Raw genomic sequence first — 24,170 nt, forward strand, 5'->3', positions numbered from 1 at the left:
AGAGCTTTTCAAGGATTAAAGATAAGGCACTTACAAAGGAGTCCCAAATACTCAGTGATGGTTGACTTCTGTAATATGGGTCGTAGACTAAAAGCAGCGCAAAAACAGAGTGCAACAGGGTCCAAAAAATTGAGTGCCACAAGAGAGTTTGAATGCAAGCGTATCCTTTTACAGATCCAGAGATATACTCATGGAATTTTTTTTTTTAGGACAGAACGTGCATGATGAAAAAATCATTGTTTTTAAAAAGAGCATTGCAGAATATCAGTACTTTGATGTGGGAAAACTTCAAAACTTTCAAACAAAATATTTGTGTGCAGCTTACAGTAAGTTGTTGTGGCCGAGTGGTTAAGGCGATGGACTAGAAATCCATTGGGGTATCCCCGCGCAGGTTCGAATACTGCCAACAACAAGAATCTTTTTATTATCGGCTACAATTTCAGAAGTTAACCTTTAGTATTTCTTCCATTTCAGTTTTATAAATAGGTGGCTTATTTTTGTGTCACTATTGCCTCTCCACATATTTGTTATCGCTACCTCTTTCATGTCTTTGCTACACCTCATTCCTACTTTAGCACTGGTGTAAACGCTTCAAATTATTATACCGTTGCTCTCTCATTCATACCTGCGCATGCACTTGAAAGTTACTTTACCAATAAAAGACGCAAAGAGAGAAATAGAACAAAAGTGCTGGCTGGATTGGCAAACACACTTCATAAAACTGCATTTTCTTTTTTATTCTCCCCCGTGTTACATGCTTAACCTCTCCATGTGTAATTTCTCTTAACCTGCTGTCCCAGGAAGAGAATTTCATCTACAGGCTCTTTCTGTGTTTTTTCCCTAGTCTGTATTTCCCATTTCTTAGCTGTGTAACTGTTCCTTTACGCGCTCTATTTAAACGCCATCAATCTAATTTGAGCTCCTTGCTCCCGCTTCTGTTTTCTCCACCTCTCATACTGCCAGTTCTCTCTTTCTCTGTGGTTGGTGGCTACTTTCCTGAGCTTCCGAAGCCACGTGGTTCCTGCCTCTTGTTGTCAGACTTGAATTGGAAAAGGAACCATATTAACAAGCCTTTACCACTCACACACGGCGGAAGTTTATACTTTAATAAAGTGAGCTAAGAAAAGCGTGTTGTGGGTCCCCTACGAGCCATGGTGCTTGCTTCATCATGATTTGGCACCAGTCATTAGCCGCAGCTCTGCTAATGAGCCACTGAGGTCAGTTTCAATATTTACTCAAAAACATAACCATGCAGCCCACCCCTCAACTGTGTATTTATCTTGCTTTTCTGCTGTTCGTGTGATTAGCTGGGAGGAGCTCACGGCGACATCCTCCCTATAAAAGTGTAGATGGATCACTCTCTAACTCTTTCTTGCTTCACATACAAATGGCTTGAAAGGTGCAGGGAAGATGCAGGTCTAATAGACAGAATAGAAGGTCTGTGCCAGGTGGATTTCTCTACATTGGTGTCCCATCACAGGTCCGCAAGTGTAATGTGTGATCTTTGACTCCTGGCATTTCACAAGCAGGCGGCCAGGAAACGGTTTCAGCCTATCAACCACTGAGGAGACGCAGCCTCTGAATGAGGAATGAGGAAGCAATGAATACATCCAGCCTATCACAGGAACAGCCCTGAGTGTTCCGAATTATAAATTCTCCATGTCACTGTATGTCGTTGAGCCCAAGTAGCTCGCCGTGATCATATAGTGGTTAGTACTCTGCGTTGAAGCCGCAGCAACCTCGGTTCGAATCCGAGTCACGGCATTGTGGTTGGCAATGTCACGGCAGTTGGGTGTTAATTTTACAGAATTAGCAAATGTACCAGTGGTTTTTGTAAAATGTCTAATAAAAACAGATCCTTTCAAATATTTAAACCATCTAACAACAAATGATTTAAACTCGCATGATTATAAGCTGTAGCTATAATGTATTTACTTACACAAATTATCGTTCTTGAACCTATTGGGGGTGGAGGGGGAGCGGAGCTCACCCCCCAGGTGCAGTTGAGTGACCTGTGTTGTGGCTCTCTAGAGGGAAGGCACAAATTTTGCTGTCACCCAGCCCAATCCAGACGTGTATTGGGGCCAGGTTTCAGGCAAATAGAGCAGTAAGTGCAGAGAAATGTTCACTCTCTAAAAGTGGCATTTCTAAAATAGTAAAGTTAAATCCAACCTCACCAGTAAGTAGGATTTTCAATAAATAAATAAAGCTACTCCTCTCCGATATGGAATTACCAAATAAAAAGTATAGGGGAATACACAGAGCTAACCTATGAGAGGGGTAGACCTCACAGTAGTGAAAAATGAAATAGACTGTTTGGTACTTACAGGACACGCAAACCACCAAAGTACATATCTTATTTTTTACTTACATAGCATCATGCACCTAGGACTACCTAGGGCCTACCTTAGGTGTAAATTATATGTAATAAAAGGGGAGTTTAAGGCTTGGCAAGTAGGCTGGGACTCCCCTGGGATACCCCTGAGTCTATGCCCAGAACCATAACTCTGCCAGTCGAGTACTTACCTAAAAGCCGATAACTCACTTTTCTTCCATAGGCTAACATTGAGTGGTTTCACTTGGAAATTCTTCTAAGCGGTGTGGAGTTTTGGAACTTTAAAATATTCATCTAAAATCAGCCGAACAACGAATTCTGATTTACTCACCTGTTATCAGGAGAGACCTCAGTGCTGCATCTTGGAGCTCAGTACTGCCCCTGAAAAGTAATTTTAACCGTACTTACCAGTAACTCGAATTTCCTTCCATGGGATATCATTGCCTGCTTTTTGCTGAAAATGTTCTAAGTGTCGATTTTTGAAACTTACAAATATTCTTTAAAAATCGTACTAACTGTGAAAACGTAATTGTTTACCTGTTTTAGATAGATGTCCCAGTACTGAGCCTAGGATCCCAGCACTGGATTACAAAAGTAACGAGAACGTACTTTACCCGTAACTTGAATTTTCCTCCATAGGAAACCATTGACTGTTTTTCTGTGAAATTTCTTCTAAGTGTCGATTTTGCAAACATGTAAATATTCCTTAAAAATCGCCTGTATAACTTAAACGCAGTTTCTCAACTGCTTACAGGTGGTACAGTAGTGCTGGATCTAGGATCCAACACTGACCTAGAAAAAGTAACCATAACCCCACTTACCTGCTAAGTGAATTTCCTTCCATAGGATAACATTGGTAATTTGATCAGCAAAAGTTTCCAAGTGTCAACTTTTAAAATAGCAAAATATTGCTTAAAAATCACAACAGTAACTAAAACGAATTTACTCACTTGTTTCCAAGAACTGTCCCAGGACTGAATCTAGGATCCAGTCCTGGATTTAGAAAAGTAATCCTGAAAGTAATTAATTGCATATAACTTAAAATTCCCATTGAGCTCAATGAATTATTGTGATTCAAATTGTGTTGCCTATTGCAATAAACTGTAACTATGACCTGCAAAAGTCAATTGCCTATTGCAAAGTATTTAACTAAAGCATCTCATTCTGAGAAAGTATATTTTGATACCTATTGTTGGTTCTAAAATAAAACAACAATATCTTTTTTATGCAAACCAATGGCCTAGAGTTCAGTTCTTGAGTGTGTGAGACCATTTGCTGACTGAGTGTGTACAACAAATGTTTTACACTGTACTCTGATACTGCTTTACTGCTCGGCAAGCTACCACTTTAGAGAGTAAGGTTATATCTAGCTTTAGCCTCTGCCAAACCTCTGGGGACTGGGGACTCTGTGCACACTGTACCTATTTGGGAACAGTATATACAGAGCCACTTTCTCACAGTAGTGATAAAGTGATTAGAGTCCTAAGGCCAACATAAAGATACAGCAAAACGTGAGGTGAAAAGCAAAAAGGTTGCTGGTAGGCCACCTTAAGGATGCCAGGTCTAACAAAAACTGAACTAAGGATAACATGAGTAAAACATCAGGTTTCTCTACTGCATTTGGTGAGACAAGTGGGCCTTCTTTTATCTTCCATTCAAGCAATCTTTGACAGACCCCTTTATTATAGAGCTTTTCAAGGATTAAAGATAAGGCACTTACAAAGGAGTCCCAAATACTCAGAGATGGTTGACTTCTGTAATATGGGTCGTAGACTAAAAGCAGCGCAAAAACAGAGTGCAACAGGGTCCAAAAAACTTGAGTGCCACAAGAGAGTTTGAATGCAAGCGTATCCTTTTACAGATCCAGAGATATACTCATGCAATTTTTGTTTTTAGGACAGAACGTGCATGATGAAAAAAACATTGTTTTTAAAAAGCGCATTGCAGAATATCAGTACTTTGATGTGGGAAAACTTCAAAACTTTCAAACAAAATATTTGTGGGCAGCTTACAGCAAGTTGTTGTGGCCGAGTGGTTAAGGCGATGGACTAGAAATCCATTGGGGTATCCCCGCGCAGGTTCGAATCCTGCCAACAACGAGAATCTTTTTATTATCGGCTACAATTTCAGAAGTTAACCTTTAGTATTTCTTCCATTTCAGTTTTATAAATAGGTGGCTTAATTTTGTGTCACTATTGCCTCTCCACATATTTGTTATCGCTACCTCTTTCATGTCTTAGCTACACCTCATTCCTACTTTAGCACTGGTGTAAACGCTTCAAATTATTATACCGTTGCTCTCTCATTCATACCTCCGCATGCACTTGAAAGTTACTTTACCAATAAAAGACGCAAAGAGAGAAATAGAACAAAAGTGCTGGCTGGATTGGCAAACACACTTCATAAAACTGCATTTCCTTTTTTATTCTCCCCCGTGTTACATGCTTAACCTCCCCATGTGTAATTTCTCTTAACCTGCTGTCCCAGGAAGAGAATTTCATCTACAGGCTCTTTCTGTGTTTTTTTCCCTAGTCTGTCTTTCCCATTTCTTAGCTGTGTAACTGTTCCTTTACGCGCTCTATTTAAACGCCATCAATCTCATTTGAGCTCCTTGCTCCCGCTTCTGTTTTCTCCACCTCTCATACTGCCAGTTCTCTCTTTCTCTGTGGTTGGTGGCTACTTTCCTGAGCTTCCGAAGCCACGTGGTTCCTGCCTCTTGTTGTCAGACTTGAATTGGAAAAGGAACCATATTAACAAGCCTTTACCACTCACACACGGCGGAAGTTTATACTTTAATTCAGTGAGCTAAGAAAAGCGTGTTGTGGGTCCCCTACTAGCCATGGTGCTTGCTTCATCATGATTTGGCACCAGTCATTAGCCGCAGCTCTGCTAATGAGCCACTGAGGTCAGTTTCAATATTTACTCAAAAACATAACCATGCAGCCCACCCCTCAACTGTGTATTTATCTTGCTTTTCTGCTGTTCGTGTGATTAGCTGGGAGGAGCTCACGGCGACATCCTCCCTATAAAAGTGTAGATGGATCACTCTCTAACTCTTTCTTGCTTCACATACAAATGGCTTGAAAGGTGCAGGGAAGATGCAGGTCTAATAGACAGAATAGAAGGTCTGTGCCAGGTGGGTTTCTCTGCATTGGTGTCCCATCACAGGTCCGCAAGTGTAATGTGTGATCTTTGACTCCTGGCATTTCACAAGCAGGCAGCCAGGAAACGGTTTCAGCCTATCAACCACTGAGGAGACGCAGCCTCTGAATGAGGAATGAGGAAGCAATGAATACATCCAGCCTATCACAGGAACAGCCCTGAGTGTTCCGAATTATAAATTCTCCATGTCACTGTATGTCGTTGAGCCCAAGTAGCTTGCCGTGATCGTATAGTGGTTAGTACTCTGCGATGTGGCCGCAACAACCTTGGTTCGAATCTGAGTCACGGCATTGTGGTTGGCAATGTCACTGCAGTTGGGTGTTAATTTTACAGAATTAGCAAATGTACCAGTGGTTTTTGTAAAATGTCTATTAAAAACAGATCCTTTCAAATATTTAAACCATCTAACAACAAATGATTTAAACTTGCATGATTATAAGCTGTAGCTATAATGTATTTATTTACATAAATTATCGTTCTTGAACCTATTGGGGGTGGAGGGGGAGCGGAGCTCACCCCCCAGGTGCAGTTGAGTGACCTGTGTTGTGGCTCTCTAGAGGGAAGGCACAAATGTTGCTGTCACCCAGCCCAATCCAGATGTGTATTGGGCTCCAGGTTTCAGGCAAATAGAGCAGTAAGTGCAGAGAAATGTTCACTCTCTAAAAGTGGCATTTATAAAATAGTAAAGTTAAATCCAACCTCACCAGTAAGTAGGATTTTCAATAAATAAATAAAGCTACTCCTCTCCGATATGGAATTACCAAATAAAAAGTATAGGGGAATACACAGAGCTAACCTATGAGAGGGGTAGACCTGACAGTAGTGAAAAATGAAATAGACTGTTTGGTACTTACAGGACACGCGAACCACCAAAGTACATATCTTATTTTTTACTTACATAGCATCATGCACCTAGGACTACCTAGGGCCTACCTTAGGTGTAAATTATATGTAATAAAAGGGGAGTTTAAGGCTTGGCAAGTAGGCTGGGACTCCCCTGGGAGACCCCTGAGTCTATGCCCAGAACCATAACTCTGCCAGTCGAGTACTTACCTAAAAGCCGATAACTCACTTTTCTTCCATAGGCTAACATTGAGTGGTTTCACTTGGAAATTCTTCTAAGTGGTGTGGAGTTTTGGAACTTTAAAATATTCATCTAAAATCAGCCGAACAACGAATTCTGATTTACTCACCTGTTATCAGGAGAAACCTCAGTGCTGCATCTTGGAGCTCAGTACTGACCCTGAAAAGTAATTTTAACCGTACTTACCAGTAACTCGAATTTCCTTCCATGGGATATCATTGCCTGCTTTTTGCTGAAAATTTTCTAAGTGTCGATTTTTGAAACTTACAAATATTCTTTAAAAATCGTACCAACTGTGAAAACGTAATTGTTTACCTGTTTTAGATAGATGTCCCAGTACTGAGCCTAGGAGCCCAGCACTGGATTACAAAAGTAACGAGAACGTACTTTACCCGTAACTTGAATTTTCTTCCATAGGAAACCATTGACTGTTTTTCTGTGAAATTTCTTCTAAGGGTCGATTTTGCAAACATGTAAATATTCCTTAAAAATCGCCTGTATAACTTAAACGCAGTTTCTCAACTGCTTACAGGTGGTACAGTAGTGCTGGATCTAGGATCCAACACTGACCTAGAAAAAGTAACCATAACCCCACTTACCTGCTAAGTGAATTTCCTTCCATAGGATAACATTGGTAATTTGATCAGCAAAAGTTTCTAAGTGTCAACTTTTAAAATAGCAAAATATTGCTTAAAAATCACAACAGTAACTAAAACGAATTGACTCACTTGTTTCCAAGAACTGTCCAAGGACTGAATCTAGGATCCAGTCCTGGATTTAGAAAAGTAATCCTGAAAGTAATTAATTGCATATAACTTAAAATTCCCATTGAGCTCAATGTATTATTGGGATTCAAATTGTGTTGCCTATTGCAATAAACTGTAACTATTACCTGCAAAAGTCAATTGCCTATTGCAAAGTATTTAACTAAAGCATCTCATTCTGAGAAAGTATATTTTGATACCTATTGTTGGTTCTAAAATAGAACAACAATATCTTTTTTATGCAAACCAATGGCCTAGAGTTCAGTTCTTGAGTGTGTGAGACCATTTGCTGACTGAGTGTGTAAGACAAATGTTTTACACTGTACTCTGATACTGCCTTACTGCTCGGCAAGCTACCACTTTAGAGAGTAAGGGTATATCTAACTTTAGCCTCTGCCAAACCTCTGGGGACTGGGGACTCTGTGCACACTGTACCTATTTGGGAACAGTATATACAGAGCCACTTTCTCACAGTAGTGATAAAGTGATTAGAGTCCTAAGGCCAACATAAAGATACAGCAAAACGTGAGGTGAAAAGCAAAAAGGTTGCTGGTAGGCCACCTTAAGGATGCCAGGTCTAACAAAAATGAACTAAGGATAACATGAGTAAAACATCAGGTTTCTCTACTGCATTTGGTGAGACAAGTGAGCCTTCTTTTATCTTCCATTCAAGCAATCTTTGACAGACCCCTTTATTATAGAGCTTTTCAAGGATTAAAGATAAGGCACTTACAAAGGAGTCCCAAATACTCAGTGATGGTTGACTTCTGTAATATGGGTCGTAGACTAAAAGCAGCGCAAAAACAGAGTGCAACAGGGTCCAAAAAATTGAGTGCCACAAGAGAGTTTGAATGCAAGCGTATCCTTTTACAGATCCAGAGATATACTCATGGAATTTTTTTTTTTAGGACAGAACGTGCATGATGAAAAAATCATTGTTTTTAAAAAGAGCATTGCAGAATATCAGTACTTTGATGTGGGAAAACTTCAAAACTTTCAAACAAAATATTTGTGTGCAGCTTACAGTAAGTTGTTGTGGCCGAGTGGTTAAGGCGATGGACTAGAAATCCATTGGGGTATCCCCGCGCAGGTTCGAATACTGCCAACAACAAGAATCTTTTTATTATCAGCTACAATTTCAGAAGTTAACCTTTAGTATTTCTTCCATTTCAGTTTTATAAATAGGTGGCTTATTTTTGTGTCACTATTGCCTCTCCACATATTTGTTATCGCTACCTCTTTCATGTCTTTGCTACACCTCATTCCTACTTTAGCACTGGTGTAAACGCTTCAAATTATTATACCGTTGCTCTCTCATTCATACCTGCGCATGCACTTGAAAGTTACTTTACCAATAAAAGACGCAAAGAGAGAAATAGAACAAAAGTGCTGGCTGGATTGGCAAACACACTTCATAAAACTGCATTTTCTTTTTTATTCTCCCCCGTGTTACATGCTTAACCTCTCCATGTGTAATTTCTCTTAACCTGCTGTCCCAGGAAGAGAATTTCATCTACAGGCTCTTTCTGTGTTTTTTCCCTAGTCTGTATTTCCCATTTCTTAGCTGTGTAACTGTTCCTTTACGCGCTCTATTTAAACGCCATCAATCTCATTTGAGCTCCTTGCTCCCGCTTCTGTTTTCTCCACCTCTCATACTGCCAGTTCTCTCTTTCTCTGTGGTTGGTGGCTACTTTCCTGAGCTTCCGAAGCCACGTGGTTCCTGCCTCTTGTTGTCAGACTTGAATTGGAAAAGGAACCATATTAACAAGCCTTTACCACTCACACACGGCGGAAGTTTATACTTTAATAAAGTGAGCTAAGAAAAGCGTGTTGTGGGTCCCCTACGAGCCATGGTGCTTGCTTCATCATGATTTGGCACCAGTCATTAGCCGCAGCTCTGCTAATGAGCCACTGAGGTCAGTTTCAATATTTACTCAAAAACATAACCATGCAGCCCACCCCTCAACTGTGTATTTATCTTGCTTTTCTGCTGTTCGTGTGATTAGCTGGGAGGAGCTCACGGCGACATCCTCCCTATAAAAGTGTAGATGGATCACTCTCTAACTCTTTCTTGCTTCACATACAAATGGCTTGAAAGGTGCAGGGAAGATGCAGGTCTAATAGACAGAATAGAAGGTCTGTGCCAGGTGGATTTCTCTACATTGGTGTCCCATCACAGGTCCGCAAGTGTAATGTGTGATCTTTGACTCCTGGCATTTCACAAGCAGGCGGCCAGGAAACGGTTTCAGCCTATCAACCACTGAGGAGACGCAGCCTCTGAATGAGGAATGAGGAAGCAATGAATACATCCAGCCTATCACAGGAACAGCCCTGAGTGTTCCGAATTATAAATTCTCCATGTCACTGTATGTCGTTGAGCCCAAGTAGCTCGCCGTGATCATATAGTGGTTAGTACTCTGCGTTGAAGCCGCAGCAACCTCGGTTCGAATCCGAGTCACGGCATTGTGGTTGGCAATGTCACGGCAGTTGGGTGTTAATTTTACAGAATTAGCAAATGTACCAGTGGTTTTTGTAAAATGTCTATTAAAAACAGATCCTTTCAAATATTTAAACCATCTAACAACAAATGATTTAAACTCGCATGATTATAAGCTGTAGCTATAATGTATTTACTTACACAAATTATCGTTCTTGAACCTATTGGGGGTGGAGGGGGAGCGGAGCTCACCCCCCAGGTGCAGTTGAGTGACCTGTGTTGTGGCTCTCTAGAGGGAAGGCACAAATTTTGCTGTCACCCAGCCCAATCCAGACGTGTATTGGGGCCAGGTTTCAGGCAAATAGAGCAGTAAGTGCAGAGAAATGTTCACTCTCTAAAAGTGGCATTTCTAAAATAGTAAAGTTAAATCCAACCTCACCAGTAAGTAGGATTTTCAATAAATAAATAAAGCTACTCCTCTCCGATATGGAATTACCAAATAAAAAGTATAGGGGAATACACAGAGCTAACCTATGAGAGGGGTAGACCTCACAGTAGTGAAAAATGAAATAGACTGTTTGGTACTTACAGGACACGCAAACCACCAAAGTACATATCTTATTTTTTACTTACATAGCATCATGCACCTAGGACTACCTAGGGCCTACCTTAGGTGTAAATTATATGTAATAAAAGGGGAGTTTAAGGCTTGGCAAGTAGGCTGGGACTCCCCTGGGATACCCCTGAGTCTATGCCCAGAACCATAACTCTGCCAGTCGAGTACTTACCTAAAAGCCGATAACTCACTTTTCTTCCATAGGCTAACATTGAGTGGTTTCACTTGGAAATTCTTCTAAGCGGTGTGGAGTTTTGGAACTTTAAAATATTCATCTAAAATCAGCCGAACAACGAATTCTGATTTACTCACCTGTTATCAGGAGAGACCTCAGTGCTGCATCTTGGAGCTCAGTACTGCCCCTGAAAAGTAATTTTAACCGTACTTACCAGTAACTCGAATTTCCTTCCATGGGATATCATTGCCTGCTTTTTGCTGAAAATGTTCTAAGTGTCGATTTTTGAAACTTACAAATATTCTTTAAAAATCGTACTAACTGTGAAAACGTAATTGTTTACCTGTTTTAGATAGATGTCCCAGTACTGAGCCTAGGAGCCCAGCACTGGATTACAAAAGTAACGAGAACGTACTTTACCCGTAACTTGAATTTTCCTCCATAGGAAACCATTGACTGTTTTTCTGTGAAATTTCTTCTAAGTGTCGATTTTGCAAACATGTAAATATTCCTTAAAAATCGCCTGTATAACTTAAACGCAGTTTCTCAACTGCTTACAGGTGGTACAGTAGTGCTGGATCTAGGATCCAACACTGACCTAGAAAAGGTAACCATAACCCCACTTACCTGCTAAGTGAATTTCCCTCCATAGGATAACATTGGTAATTTGATCAGCAAAAGTTTCCAAGTGTCAACTTTTAAAATAGCAAAATATTGCTTAAAAATCACAACAGTAACTAAAACGAATTTACTCACTTGTTTCCAAGAACTGTCCCAGGACTGAATCTAGGATCCAGTCCTGGATTTAGAAAAGTAATCCTGAAAGTAATTAATTGCATATAACTTAAAATTCCCATTGAGCTCAATGAATTATTGTGATTCAAATTGTGTTGCCTATTGCAATAAACTGTAACTATGACCTGCAAAAGTCAATTGCCTATTGCAAAGTATTTAACTAAAGCATCTCATTCTGAGAAAGTATATTTTGATACCTATTGTTGGTTCTAAAATAAAACAACAATATCTTTTGTATGCAAACCAATGGCCTAGAGTTCAGTTCTTGAGTGTGTGAGACCATTTGCTGACTGAGTGTGTACAACAAATGTTTTACACTGTACTCTGATACTGCCTTACTGCTCGGCAAGCTACCACTTTAGAGAGTAAGGTTATATCTAGCTTTAGCCTCTGCCAAACCTCTGGGGACTGGGGACTCTGTGCACACTGTACCTATTTGGGAACAGTATATACAGAGCCACTTTCTCACAGTAGTGATAAAGTGTTTAGAGTCCTAAGGCCAACATAAAGATACAGCAAAACGTGAGGTGAAAAGCAAAAAGGTTGCTGGTAGGCCACCTTAAGGATGCCAGGTCTAACAAAAACTGAACTAAGGATAACATGAGTAAAACATCAGGTTTCTCTACTGCATTTGGTGAGACAAGTGGGCCTTCTTTTATCTTCCATTCAAGCAATCTTTGACAGACCCCTTTATTATAGAGCTTTTCAAGGATTAAAGATAAGGCACTTACAAAGGAGTCCCAAATACTCAGAGATGGTTGACTTCTGTAATATGGGTCGTAGACTAAAAGCAGCGCAAAAACAGAGTGCAACAGGGTCCAAAAAACTTGAGTGCCACAAGAGAGTTTGAATGCAAGCGTATCCTTTTACAGATCCAGAGATATACTCATGCAATTTTTGTTTTTAGGACAGAACGTGCATGATGAAAAAAACATTGTTTTTAAAAAGCGCATTGCAGAATATCAGTACTTTGATGTGGGAAAACTTCAAAACTTTCAAACAAAATATTTGTGGGCAGCTTACAGCAAGTTGTTGTGGCCGAGTGGTTAAGGCGATGGACTAGAAATCCATTGGGGTATCCCCGCGCAGGTTCGAATCCTGCCAACAACGAGAATCTTTTTATTATCGGCTACAATTTCAGAAGTTAACCTTTAGTATTTCTTCCATTTCAGTTTTATAAATAGGTGGCTTAATTTTGTGTCACTATTGCCTCTCCACATATTTGTTATCGCTACCTCTTTCATGTCTTAGCTACACCTCATTCCTACTTTAGCACTGGTGTAAACGCTTCAAATTATTATACCGTTGCTCTCTCATTCATACCTCCGCATGCACTTGAAAGTTACTTTACCAATAAAAGACGCAAAGAGAGAAATAGAACAAAAGTGCTGGCTGGATTGGCAAACACACTTCATAAAACTGCATTTTCTTTTTTATTCTCCCCCGTGTTACATGCTTCACCTCCCCATGTGTAATTTCTCTTAACCTGCTGTCCCAGGAAGAGAATTTCATCTACAGGCTCTTTCTGTGTTTTTTTCCCTAGTCTGTCTTTCCCATTTCTTAGCTGTGTAACTGTTCCTTTACGCGCTCTATTTAAACGCCATCAATCTCATTTGAGCTCCTTGCTCCCGCTTCTGTTTTCTCCACCTCTCATACTGCCAGTTCTCTCTTTCTCTGTGGTTGGTGGCTACTTTCCTGAGCTTCCGAAGCCACGTGGTTCCTGCCTCTTGTTGTCAGACTTGAATTGGAAAAGGAACCATATTAACAAGCCTTTACCACTCACACACGGCGGAAGTTTATACTTTAATTCAGTGAGCTAAGAAAAGCGTGTTGTGGGTCCCCTACGAGCCATGGTGCTTGCTTCATCATGATTTGGCACCAGTCATTAGCCGCAGCTCTGCTAATGAGCCACTGAGGTCAGTTTCAATATTTACTCAAAAACATAACCATGCAGCCCACCCCTCAACTGTGTATTTATCTTGCTTTTCTGCTGTTCGTGTGATTAGCTGGGAGGAGCTCACGGCGACATCCTCCCTATAAAAGTGTAGATGGATCACTCTCTAACTCTTTCTTGCTTCACATACAAATGGCTTGAAAGGTGCAGGGAAGATGCAGGTCTAATAGACAGAATAGAAGGTCTGTGCCAGGTGGGTTTCTCTGCATTGGTGTCCCATCACAGGTCAGCAAGTGTAATGTGTGATCTTTGACTCCTGGCATTTCACAAGCAGGCGGCCAGGAAACGGTTACAGCCTATCAACCACTGAGGAGACGCAGCCTCTGAATGAGGAATGAGGAAGCAATGAATACATCCAGCCTATCACAGGAACAGCCCTGAGTGTTCCGAATTATAAATTCTCCATTTCACTGTACGTCATTGAGCCCAAGTAGCTCGCCGTGATCGTATAGTGGTTAGTACTCTGCGTTGTGGCTGCTGCAACCTCGGTTCGAATCCGAGTCACGGCATTGTGGTTGGCAATGTCGCGGCAGTTCGGTGTTAATTTTACAGAATTAGCAAATGTACCAGTGGTTTTTGTAAAATGTCTATTAAAAACAGATCCTTTCAAATATTTAAACCATCTAACAACAAATGATTTAAACTCGCATGATTATAAGCTGTAGCTATAATGTATTTACTTACATAAATTATCGTTCTTGAACCTATTGGGGGTGGAGGGGGAGCGGAGCTCACCCCCCAGGTGCAGTTGAGTGACCTGTGTTGTGGCTCTCTAGAGGGAAGGCACAAATTTTGCTGTCACCCAGCCCAATCCAGACGTGTATTGGGGCCAGGTTTCAGGCAAATAGAGCAGTAAGTGCAGAGAAATGTTCACTCTCTAAAAGTGGCATTTCTAAAATAGTAAAGTTAAATCCAACCTCACCAGTAAGTAGGATTTTCAATAAATAAATAAAGCTACTCCTCTCCGATATGGAATTACCAAATAAAAAGTATAGGGGAATACACAGAGCTAACCTATGAGAGGGGTAGACCTCACAGTAGTGAAAAATGAAATAGACTGTTTGGTACTTACAGGACACGCAAACCACCAAAGTACATATCTTATTTTTTACTTACATAGCATCATGCACCTAGGACTACCTAGGGCCTACCTTAGGTGTAAATTATATGTAATAAAAGGGGAGTTTAAGGCTTGGCAAGTAGGCTGGGACTCCCCTGGGATACCCCTGAGTCTATGCCCAGAACCATAACTCTGCCAGTCGAGTACTTACCTAAAAGCCGATAACTCACTTTTCTTCCATAGGCTAACATTGAGAGGTTTCACTTGGAAATTCTTCTAAGCGGTGTGGAGTTTTGGAACTTTAAAATATTCATCTAAAATCAGCCGAACAACGAATTCTGATTTACTCACCTGTTATCAGGAGAGACCTCAGTGCTGCATCTTGGAGCTCAGTACTGCCCCTGAAAAGTAATTTTAACCGTACTTACCAGTAACTCGAATTTCCTTCCATGGGATATCATTGCCTGCTTTTTGCTGAAAATTTTCTAAGTGTCGATTTTTGAAACTTACAAATATACTTTAAAAATCGTACCAACTGTGAAAACGTAATTGTTTACCTGTTTTAGATAGATGTCCCAGTACTGAGCCTAGGAGCCCAGCACTGGATTACAAAAGTAACGAGAACGTACTTTACCCGTAACTTGAATTTTCTTCCATAGGAAACCATTGACTGTTTTTCTGTGAAATTTCTTCTAAGTGTCGATTTTGCAAACATGTAAATATTCCTTAAAAATCGCCTGTATAACTTAAACGCAGTTTCTCAACTGCTTACAGGTGGTACAGTAGTGCTGGATCTAGGATCCAACACTGACCTAGAAAAAGTAACCATAACCCCACTTACCTGCTAAGTGAATTTCCTTCCATAGGATACCATTGGTAATTTGATCAGCAAAAGTTTCCAAGTGTCAACTTTTAAAATAGCAAAATATTGCTTAAAAATCACAACAGTAACTAAAACGAATTTACTCACTTGTTTCCAAGAACTGTCCCAGGACTGAATCTAGGATCCAGTCCTGGATTTAGAAAAGTAATCCTGAAAGTAATTATTTGCATATAACTTAAAATTCCCATTGAGCTCAATGTATTATTGTGATTCAAATTGTGTTGCCTATTGCAATAAACTGTAACTATGACCGGCAAAAGTCAATTGCCTATTGCAAAGTATTTAACTAAAGCATCTCATTCTGAGAAAGTATATTTTGATACCTATTGTTGGTTCTAAAATAAAACAACAATATCTTTTGTATGCAAACCAATGGCCTAGAGTTCAGTTCTTGAGTGTGTGAGACCATTTGCTGACTGAGTGTGTACAACAAATGTTTTACACTGTACTCTGATACTGCCTTACTGCTCGGCAAGCTACCACTTTAGAGAGTAAGGTTATATCTAGCTTTAGCCTCTGCCAAACCTCTGGGGACTGGGGACTCTGTGCACACTGTACCTATTTGGGAACAGTATATACAGAGCTACTTTCTCACAGTAGTGATAAAGTGATTAGAGTCCTAAGGCCAACATAAAGATACAGCAAAACGTGAGGTGAAAAGCAAAAAGGTTGCTGGTAGGCCACCTTAAGGATGCCAGGTCTAACAAAAACTGAACTAAGGATAACATGAGTAAAACATCAGGTTTCTCTACTGCATTTGGTGAGACAAGTGGGCCTTCTTTCATCTTCCATTCAAGCAATCTTTGACAGACCCCTTTATTATAGAGCTTTTCAAGGATTAAAGATAAGGCACTTACAAAGGAGTCCCAAATACTCAGAGATGGTTGACTTCTGTAATATGGGTCGTAGACTAAAAGCAGCGCAAAAACAGAGTGCAACAGGGTCCAAAAAACTTGAGTGCCACAAGAGAGTTTGAATGCAAGCGTATCCTTTTACAGATCCAGAGATATACTCATGCAATTTTTGTGTTTAGGACAGAACGTGCATGATGAAAAAACATTGTTTTTAAAAAGCGCATTGCAGAATATCAGTACTTTGATGTGGGAAAACTTCAAAACTTTCAAACAAAATATTTGTAGGCAGCTTACAGCAAGTTGTTGTGGCCGAGTGGTTAAGGCGATGGACTAGAAATCCATTGGGGTATCGCGCGCAGGTTCGAATCCTGCCAACAACGAGATTCTTTTTATTATCGGCTACAATTTCAGAAGTTAACCTTTAGTATTTCTTCCATTTCAGTTTTATAAATAGGTGGCTTATTTTTGTGTCACTATTGCCTCTCCACATATTTGTTATCGCTACCTCTTTCATGTCTTAGCTACACCTCATTCCTACTTTAGCACTGGTGTAAACGCTTCAAAATATTATACCGTTGCTCTCTCATTCATACCTGCGCATGCACTTGAAAGTTACTTTACCAATAAAAGACGCAAAGAGAGAAATAGAACAAAAGTGCTGGCTGGATTGGCAAACACACTTCATAAAACTGCATTTTCTTTTTTATTCTCCCCCGTGTTACATGCTTAACCTCTCCATGTGTAATTTCTCTTAACCTGCTGTCCCAGGAAGAGAATTTCATCTACAGGCTCTTTCTGTGTTTTTTTCCCTAGTCTGTCTTTCCCATTTCTTAGCTGTGTAACTGTTCCTTTACGCGCTCTATTGAAACGCCATCAATCTCATTTGAGCTCCTTGCTCCCGCTTCTGTTTTCTCCACCTCTCATACTGCCAGTTCTCTCTTTCTCTGTGGTTGGTGGCTACTTTCCTGAGCTTCCGAAGCCACGTGGTTCCTGCCTCTTGTTGTCAGACTTGAATTGGAAAAGGAACCATATTAACAAGCCTTTACCACTCACACACGGCGGAAGTTTATACTTTAATTCAGTGAGCTAAGAAAAGCGTGTTGTGGGTCCCCTACGAGCCATGGTGCTTGCTTCATCATGATTTGGCACCAGTCATTAGCCGCAGCTCTGCTAATGAGCCACTGAGGTCAGTTTCAATAATTACTCAAAAACATAACCATGCAGCCCACCCCTCAACTGTGTATTTATCTTGCTTTTCTGCTGTTCGTGTGATTAGCTGGGAGGAGCTCACGGCGACATCCTCCCTATAAAAGTGTAGATGGATCACTCTCTAACTCTTTCTTGCTTCACATACAAATGGCTTGAAAGGTGCAGGGAAGATGCAGGTCTAATAGACAGAATAGAATGTCTGTGCCAGGTGGGTTTCTCTGCATTGGTGTCCCATCACAGGTCAGCAAGTGTAATGTGTGATCTTTGACTCCTGGCATTTCACAAGCAGGCGGCCAGGAAACGGTTACAGCCTATTAACCACTGAGGAGACGCAGCCTCTGAATGAGGAATGAGGAAGCAATGAATACATCCAGCCTATCACAGGAACAGCCCTGAGTGTTCCGAATTATAAATTCTCCATGTCACTGTATGTCGTTGAGACCAAGTAGCTCGCCGTGATCGTATAGTGGTTAGTACTCTGCGTTGTGGCCGCAGCAACCTTGGTTCAAATCCGAGTCACGGCATTGTGGTTGGCAATGTCATGGCAGTTGGGTGTTAATTTTACAGAATTAGCAAATGTACCAGTAGTTTTTGTAAAATGTCTATTAAAAACAGATCCTTTCAAATATTTAAACCATCTAACAACAAATGATTTAAACTCGCATGATTATAGGCTGTAGCTATAATGTATTTACTTACATAAATTATCGTTCTTAACCTATTGGGGGTGGAGGGGGAGCGGAGCTCACCCACCAGGTGCAGTTGAGTGACCTTTGTTGTGGCTCTCTAGAGGGAAGGCACACATTTTGCTGTCACCCAGCCCAATCCAGACGTGTATTGGGGCCAGGTTTCAGGCAAATAGAGCAGTAAGTGTAGAGAAATGTTCACTTTCTAAAAGTGGCATTTCTAAAATAGTAAAGTTAAATCCAACCTCACCAGTAAGTAGGATTTTCAATAAATAAATAAAGCTGCTCCTCTCCGATATGGAATTATCAAAAAAAAGTATAGGGGAACACCCAGAGCTAACCTATGAGAGGGGTAGACCTCACAGTAGTGAAAAATGAAATAGACTGTTTGGTACTTACAGGACATGCGAACAACCAAAGTACATATCTTATTTTTTACTTACATAGCATCATGCACCTAGGACTACCTAGGGCCTACCTTAGGGGTAAATTATATGTAATAAAAGGGGAGTTTATGGTTTGGAAATCAGGCTGGGACTCCCCTGGGAGACCCCTGAGTCTATGCCCAGAACCATAACTCTGCCAGTCGAGTACTTACCTAAAAGCCGATAACTCACTTTTCTTCCATAGGCTAACATTGAGTGGTTTCACTTGGAAATTCTTCTAAGTGGTGTGGAGTTTTGGAACTTTAAAATATTCATCTAAAATCAGCCGAACAACGAATTCTGATTTACTCACCTGTTATCAGGAGAGACCTCAGTGCTGCATCTTCGAGCTCAGTACTGACCCTGAAAAGTAATTTTAACCGTACTTACCAGTAACTCGAATTTCCTTCCATGGGATATCATTGCCTGCTTTTTGCTGAAAATGTTCTAAGTGTCGATTTTTGAAACTTACAAATATTCTTTAAAAATCGTACCAACTGTGAAAACGTAATTGTTTACCTGTTTTAGATAGATGTCCCAGTACTGAGCCTAGGAGCCCAGCACTGGATTACAAAAGTAACGAGAACGTACTTTACCCGTAACTTGAATTTTCTTCCATAGGAAACCATTGACTGTTTTTCTGTGAAATTTCTTCTAAGTGTCGATTTTGCAAACATGTAAATATTCCTTAAAAATCGCCTGTATAACTTAAGCGCAGTTTCTCAACTGCTTACAGGTGGTACAGTAGTGCTGGATCTAGGATCCAACACTGACCTAGAAAAAGTAACCATAACCCCACTTACCTGCTAAGTGAATTTCCTTCCATAGGATAACATTGGTAATTTGATCAGCAAAAGTTTCTAAGTGTCAACTTTTAAAATAGCAAAATATTGCTTAAAAATCACAAAAGTAACTAAAACGAATTTACTCACTTGTTTCCAAGAACTGTCCCAGGACTGAATCTAGGATCCAGTCCTGGATTTAGAAAAGTAATCCTGAAAGTAATTAATTGCATATAACTTAAAATTCCCATTGAGCTCAATGTATTATTGTGATTCAAATTGTGTTGCCTATTGCAATAAACTGTAACTATTACCTGCAAAAGTCAATTGCCTATTGCAAAGTATTTAACTAAAGCATCTCATTCTGAGAAAGTATATTTTGATACCTATTGTTGGTTCTAAAATAAAACAACAATATCTTTTTTATGCAAACCAATGGCCTAGAGTTCAGTTCTTGAGTGTGTGAGACCATTTGCTGACTGAGTGTGTACAACAAATGTTTTACACTGTACTCTGATACTGCCTTACTGCTCGGCAAGCTACCACTTTAGAGAGTAAGGTTATATCTAACTTTAGCCTCTGCCAAACCTCTGGGGACTCTGTGCACACTGTACCTATTTGGGAACAGTATATACAGAGCCACTTTCTCACAGTAGTGATAAAGTGATTGGAGTCCTAAGGCCAACATAAAGATACAGCAAAACGTGAGGTGAAAAGCAAAAAGGTTGCTGGTAGGCCACCTTAAGGATGCCAGGTCTAACAAAAATGGACTAAGGATAACATAAGTAAAACATCAGGTTTCTCTACTGCATTTGGTGAGACAAGTGGGCCTTCTTTTATCTTCCATTCAAGCAATCTCTGACAGACCCCTTTATTATAGAGCTTTTCAAGGATTAAAGATAAGGCACTTACAAAGGAGTCCCAAATACTCAGAGAAGGTGGACTTCTGTAATATGGATCGTAGACTAAAAGCAGCTCAAAAACAGAGTGCAACAGGGTCCAAAAAATTGAGTGCCACAAGAGAGTTTGAATGCAAGCGTATCCTTTTACAGATCCAGAGAGATACTCATGCAATTTTTGTTTTTAGGACAGAACGTGCATGATGAAAAAAACATTGTTTTCAAAAAGCGCATTGCAGAATATCAGTACTTTGATGTGGGAAAACTTCAAAACTTTCAAACAAAATATTTGCATGCAGCTTACAGTAAGTTGTTGTGGCCGAGTGGTTAAGGCGATGGACTAGAAATCCATTGGGGTATCCCCGCGCAGGTTCGAATCCTGCCAACAACGCGAATCTTTTTATTATCGGCTACAATTTCAGAAGTTAACCTTTAGTATTTCTTCCATTTCAGTTTTATAAATAGGTGGCTTATTTTTGTGTCACTATTGCCTCTCCACATATTTGTTATCGCTACCTCTTTCATGTCTTTGCCAGTCGAGTACTTACCTAAAAGCCGATAACTCACTTTTCTTCCATAGGCTAACATTGAGTGGTTTCACTTGGAAATTCTTCTAAGTGGTGTGGAGTTTTGGAACTTTAAAATATTCATCCAAAATCAGCCGAACAACAAATTCTGATTTACTCACCAGTTATCAGGAGAGACCTCAGTGCTGCATCTTGGAGCTCAGTACTGACCCTGAAAAGTAATTTTAACCGTACTTACCAGTAACTCGAATTTCCTTCCATGGGATATCATTGCCTGCTTTTTGCTGAAAATGTTCTAAGTGTCGATTTTTGAAACTTACAAATATTCTTTAAAAATCGTACCAACTGTGAAAACGTAATTGTTTACCTGTTTTAGATAGATGTCCCAGTACTGAGCCTAGGAGCCCAGCACTGGATTACAAAAGTAACGAGAACGTACTTTACCCGTAACTTGAATTTTCTTCCATAGGAAACCATTGACTGTTTTTCTGTGAAATTTCTTCTAAGTGCCGATTTTGCAAACATGTAAATATTCCTTAAAAATCGCCTGTATAACTTAAACGCAGTTTCTCAACTGCTTACAGGTGGTACAGTAGTGCTGGATCTAGGATCCAACACTGACCTAAAAAAAGTAACCATAACCCCACTTACCTGCTAAGTGAATTTCCTTCCATAGGATAACATTGGTAATTTGATCAGCAAAAGTTTCTAAGTGTCAACTTTTAAAATAGCAAAATATTGCTTAAAAATCACAACAGTAACTAAAACGAATTTACTCATTTGTTTCCAAGAACTGTCCCAGGACTGAATCTAGGATCCAGTCCTGGATTTAGAAAAGTAATCCTGAAAGTAATTAATTGCATATAACTTAAAATTCCCATTGATCTCAATGTATTATTGTGATTCAAATTGTGTTGCCTATTGCAATAAACTGTAACTATTACCTGCAAAAGTCAATTGCCTATTGCAAAGTATTTAACTAAAGCATCTCATTCTGAGAAAGTATATTTTGATACCTATTGTTGGTTCTAAAATAAAACAACAATATCTTTTTTATGCAAACCAATGGCCTAGAGTTCAGTTCTTGAGTGTGTGAGACCATTTGCTGACTGAGTGTGTACAACAAATGTTTTACACTGTACTCTGATACTGCCTTACTGCTCGGCAAGCTACCACTTTAGAGAGTAAGGGTATATCTAACTTTAGCCTCTGCCAAACCTCTGGGGACTGGGGACTCTGTGCACACTGTACCTATTTGGGAACAGTATATACAGAGCCACTTTCTCACAGTAGTGATAAAGTGATTAGAGTCCTAAGGCCAACATAAAGATACAGCAAAACGTGAGGTGAAAAGCAAAAAGGTTGCTGGTAGGCCACCTTAAGGATGCCAGGTCTAACAAAAATGAACTAAGGATAACATGAGTAAAACATCAGGTTTCTCTACTGCATTTGGTGAGACAAGTGGGCCTTCTGTTATCTTCCATTCAAGCAATCTTTGACAGACCCCTTTATTATAGAGCTTTTCAAGGATTAAAGATAAGGCACTTACAAAGGAGTCCCAAATACTCAGAGATGGTTGACTTCTGTAATATGGGTCGTAGACTAAAAGCAGCGCAAAAACAGAGTGCAACAGGGTCCAAAAAATTGAGTGCCACAAGAGAGTTTGAATGCAAGCGTATCCTTTTACAGATCCAGAGATATACTCATGGAATTTTTTTTTTTAGGACAGAACGTGCATGATGAAAAAATCATTGTTTTTAAAAAGAGCATTGCAGAATATCAGTACTTTGATGTGGGAAAACTTCAAAACTTTCAAACAAAATATTTGTGTGCAGCTTACAGTAAGTTGTTGTGGCCGAGTGGTTAAGGCGATGGACTAGAAATCCATTGGGGTATCCCCGCGCAGGTTCGAATACTGCCAACAACGAGAATCTTTTTATTATCGGCTACAATTTCAGAAGTTAACCTTTAGTATTTCTTCCATTTCAGTTTTATAAATAGGTGGCTTATTTTTGTGTCACTATTGCCTCTCCACATATTTGTTATCGCTACCTCTTTCATGTCTTTGCTACACCTCATTCCTACTTTAGCACTGGTGTAAACGCTTCAAATTATTATACCGTTGCTCTCTCATTCATACCTGCGCATGCACTTGAAAGTTACTTTACCAATAAAAGACGCAAAGAGAGAAATAGAACAAAAGTGCTGGCTGGATTGGCAAACACACTTCATAAAACTGCATTTTCTTTTTTATTTTCCCCCGTGTTACATGCTTAACCTCTCCATGTGTAATTTCTCTTAACCTGCTGTCCCAGGAAGAGAATTTCATCTACAGGCTCTTTCTGTGTTTTTTTCCCTAGTCTGTATTTCCCATTTCTTAGCTGTGTAACTGTTCCTTTATGCGCTCTATTTAAACGCCATCAATCTCATTTGAGCTCCTTGCTCCCGCTTCTGTTTTCTCCACCTCTCATACTGCCAGTTCTCTCTTTCTCCGTGGTTGGTGGCTACTTTCCTGAGCTTCCGAAGCCACGTGGTTCCTGCCTCTTGTTGTCAGACTTGAATTGGAAAAGGAACCATATTAACAAGCCTTTACCACTCACACACGGCGGAAGTTTATACTTTAATAAAGTGAGCTAAGAAAAGCGTGTTGTGGGTCCCCTACGAGCCATGGTGCTTGCTTCATCATGATTTGGCACCAGTCATTAGCCGCAGCTCTGCTAATGAGCCACTGAGGTCAGTTTCAATATTTACTCAAAAACATAACCATGCAGCCCACCCCTCAACTGTGTATTTATCTTGCTTTTCTGCTGTTAGTGTGATTAGCTGGGAGGAGGTCACGGCGACATCCTCCCTATAAAAGTGTAGATGGATCACTCTCTAACTCTTTTTTGCTTCACATACAAATGGCTTGAAAGGTGCAGGGAAGATGCAGGTCTAATAGACAGAATAGAAGGTCTGTGCCAGGTGGATTTCTCTACATTGGTGTCCCATCACAGGTCCGCAAGTGTAATGTGTGATCTTTGACTCCTGGCATTTCACAAGCAGGCGGCCAGGAAACGGTTTCAGCCTATCAACCACTGAGGAGACGCAGCCTCTGAATGAGGAATGAGGAAGCAATGAATACATCCAGCCTATCACAGGAACAGCCCTGAGTGTTCCGAATTATAAATTCTCCATGTCACTGTATGTCGTTGAGCCCAAGTAGCTCGCCGTGATCGTATAGTGGTTAGTACTCTGCGTTGTGGCAGCAGCAACCTCGGTTCGAATCTGAGTCACGGCATTGTGGTTGACAATGTCACGGCAGTTGGGTGTTAATTTTACAGAATTAGCAAATGTACCAGTGGTTTTTGTAAAATGTCTATTAAAAACAGATCCTTTCAAATATTTAAACCATCTAACAACAAATGATTTAAACTCGCATGTTTATAAGCTGTAGCTATAATGTATTTACTTACATAAATTATCGTTCTTGAACCTATTGGGGGTGGAGGGGGAGCGGAGCTCACCCCCCAGGTGCAGTTGA

The 24,170-nt window shown here is 40.2% G+C and overlaps 8 non-coding genes across 8 annotated transcripts; all 8 read left to right on the forward strand.

Moving 5' to 3' along the window:
* The first annotated feature begins 330 nt into the window (after positions 1–330).
* Positions 331–412, forward strand: TRNAS-AGA (transfer RNA serine (anticodon AGA)). Its single transcript has one exon. It is a non-coding gene; the product is annotated as a tRNA-Ser (tRNA).
* A 3,940-nt stretch (positions 413–4,352) lies between these two features.
* TRNAS-AGA (transfer RNA serine (anticodon AGA)) lies at positions 4,353–4,434 on the forward strand. Its single transcript has one exon. It is a non-coding gene; the product is annotated as a tRNA-Ser (tRNA).
* A 3,940-nt stretch (positions 4,435–8,374) lies between these two features.
* TRNAS-AGA (transfer RNA serine (anticodon AGA)) lies at positions 8,375–8,456 on the forward strand. Its single transcript has one exon. It is a non-coding gene; the product is annotated as a tRNA-Ser (tRNA).
* Positions 8,457–12,396: 3,940 nt separating this feature from the next.
* Positions 12,397–12,478, forward strand: TRNAS-AGA (transfer RNA serine (anticodon AGA)). The gene has a single exon. It is a non-coding gene; the product is annotated as a tRNA-Ser (tRNA).
* A 3,940-nt stretch (positions 12,479–16,418) lies between these two features.
* Positions 16,419–16,499, forward strand: TRNAS-AGA (transfer RNA serine (anticodon AGA)). The gene has a single exon. It is a non-coding gene; the product is annotated as a tRNA-Ser (tRNA).
* A 1,281-nt stretch (positions 16,500–17,780) lies between these two features.
* TRNAH-GUG (transfer RNA histidin (anticodon GUG)) lies at positions 17,781–17,852 on the forward strand. Its single transcript has one exon. It is a non-coding gene; the product is annotated as a tRNA-His (tRNA).
* Positions 17,853–20,429: 2,577 nt separating this feature from the next.
* Positions 20,430–20,511, forward strand: TRNAS-AGA (transfer RNA serine (anticodon AGA)). The gene has a single exon. It is a non-coding gene; the product is annotated as a tRNA-Ser (tRNA).
* A 1,981-nt stretch (positions 20,512–22,492) lies between these two features.
* TRNAS-AGA (transfer RNA serine (anticodon AGA)) lies at positions 22,493–22,574 on the forward strand. The gene has a single exon. It is a non-coding gene; the product is annotated as a tRNA-Ser (tRNA).
* The last annotated feature ends 1,596 nt before the right edge of the window (positions 22,575–24,170 follow it).

The sequence above is a fragment of the Triturus cristatus genome, chromosome 12, assembly GCF_964204655.1.
Source record: "Triturus cristatus chromosome 12, aTriCri1.1, whole genome shotgun sequence".
In the NCBI taxonomy this organism is placed as follows: domain Eukaryota; kingdom Metazoa; phylum Chordata; class Amphibia; order Caudata; family Salamandridae; genus Triturus; species Triturus cristatus.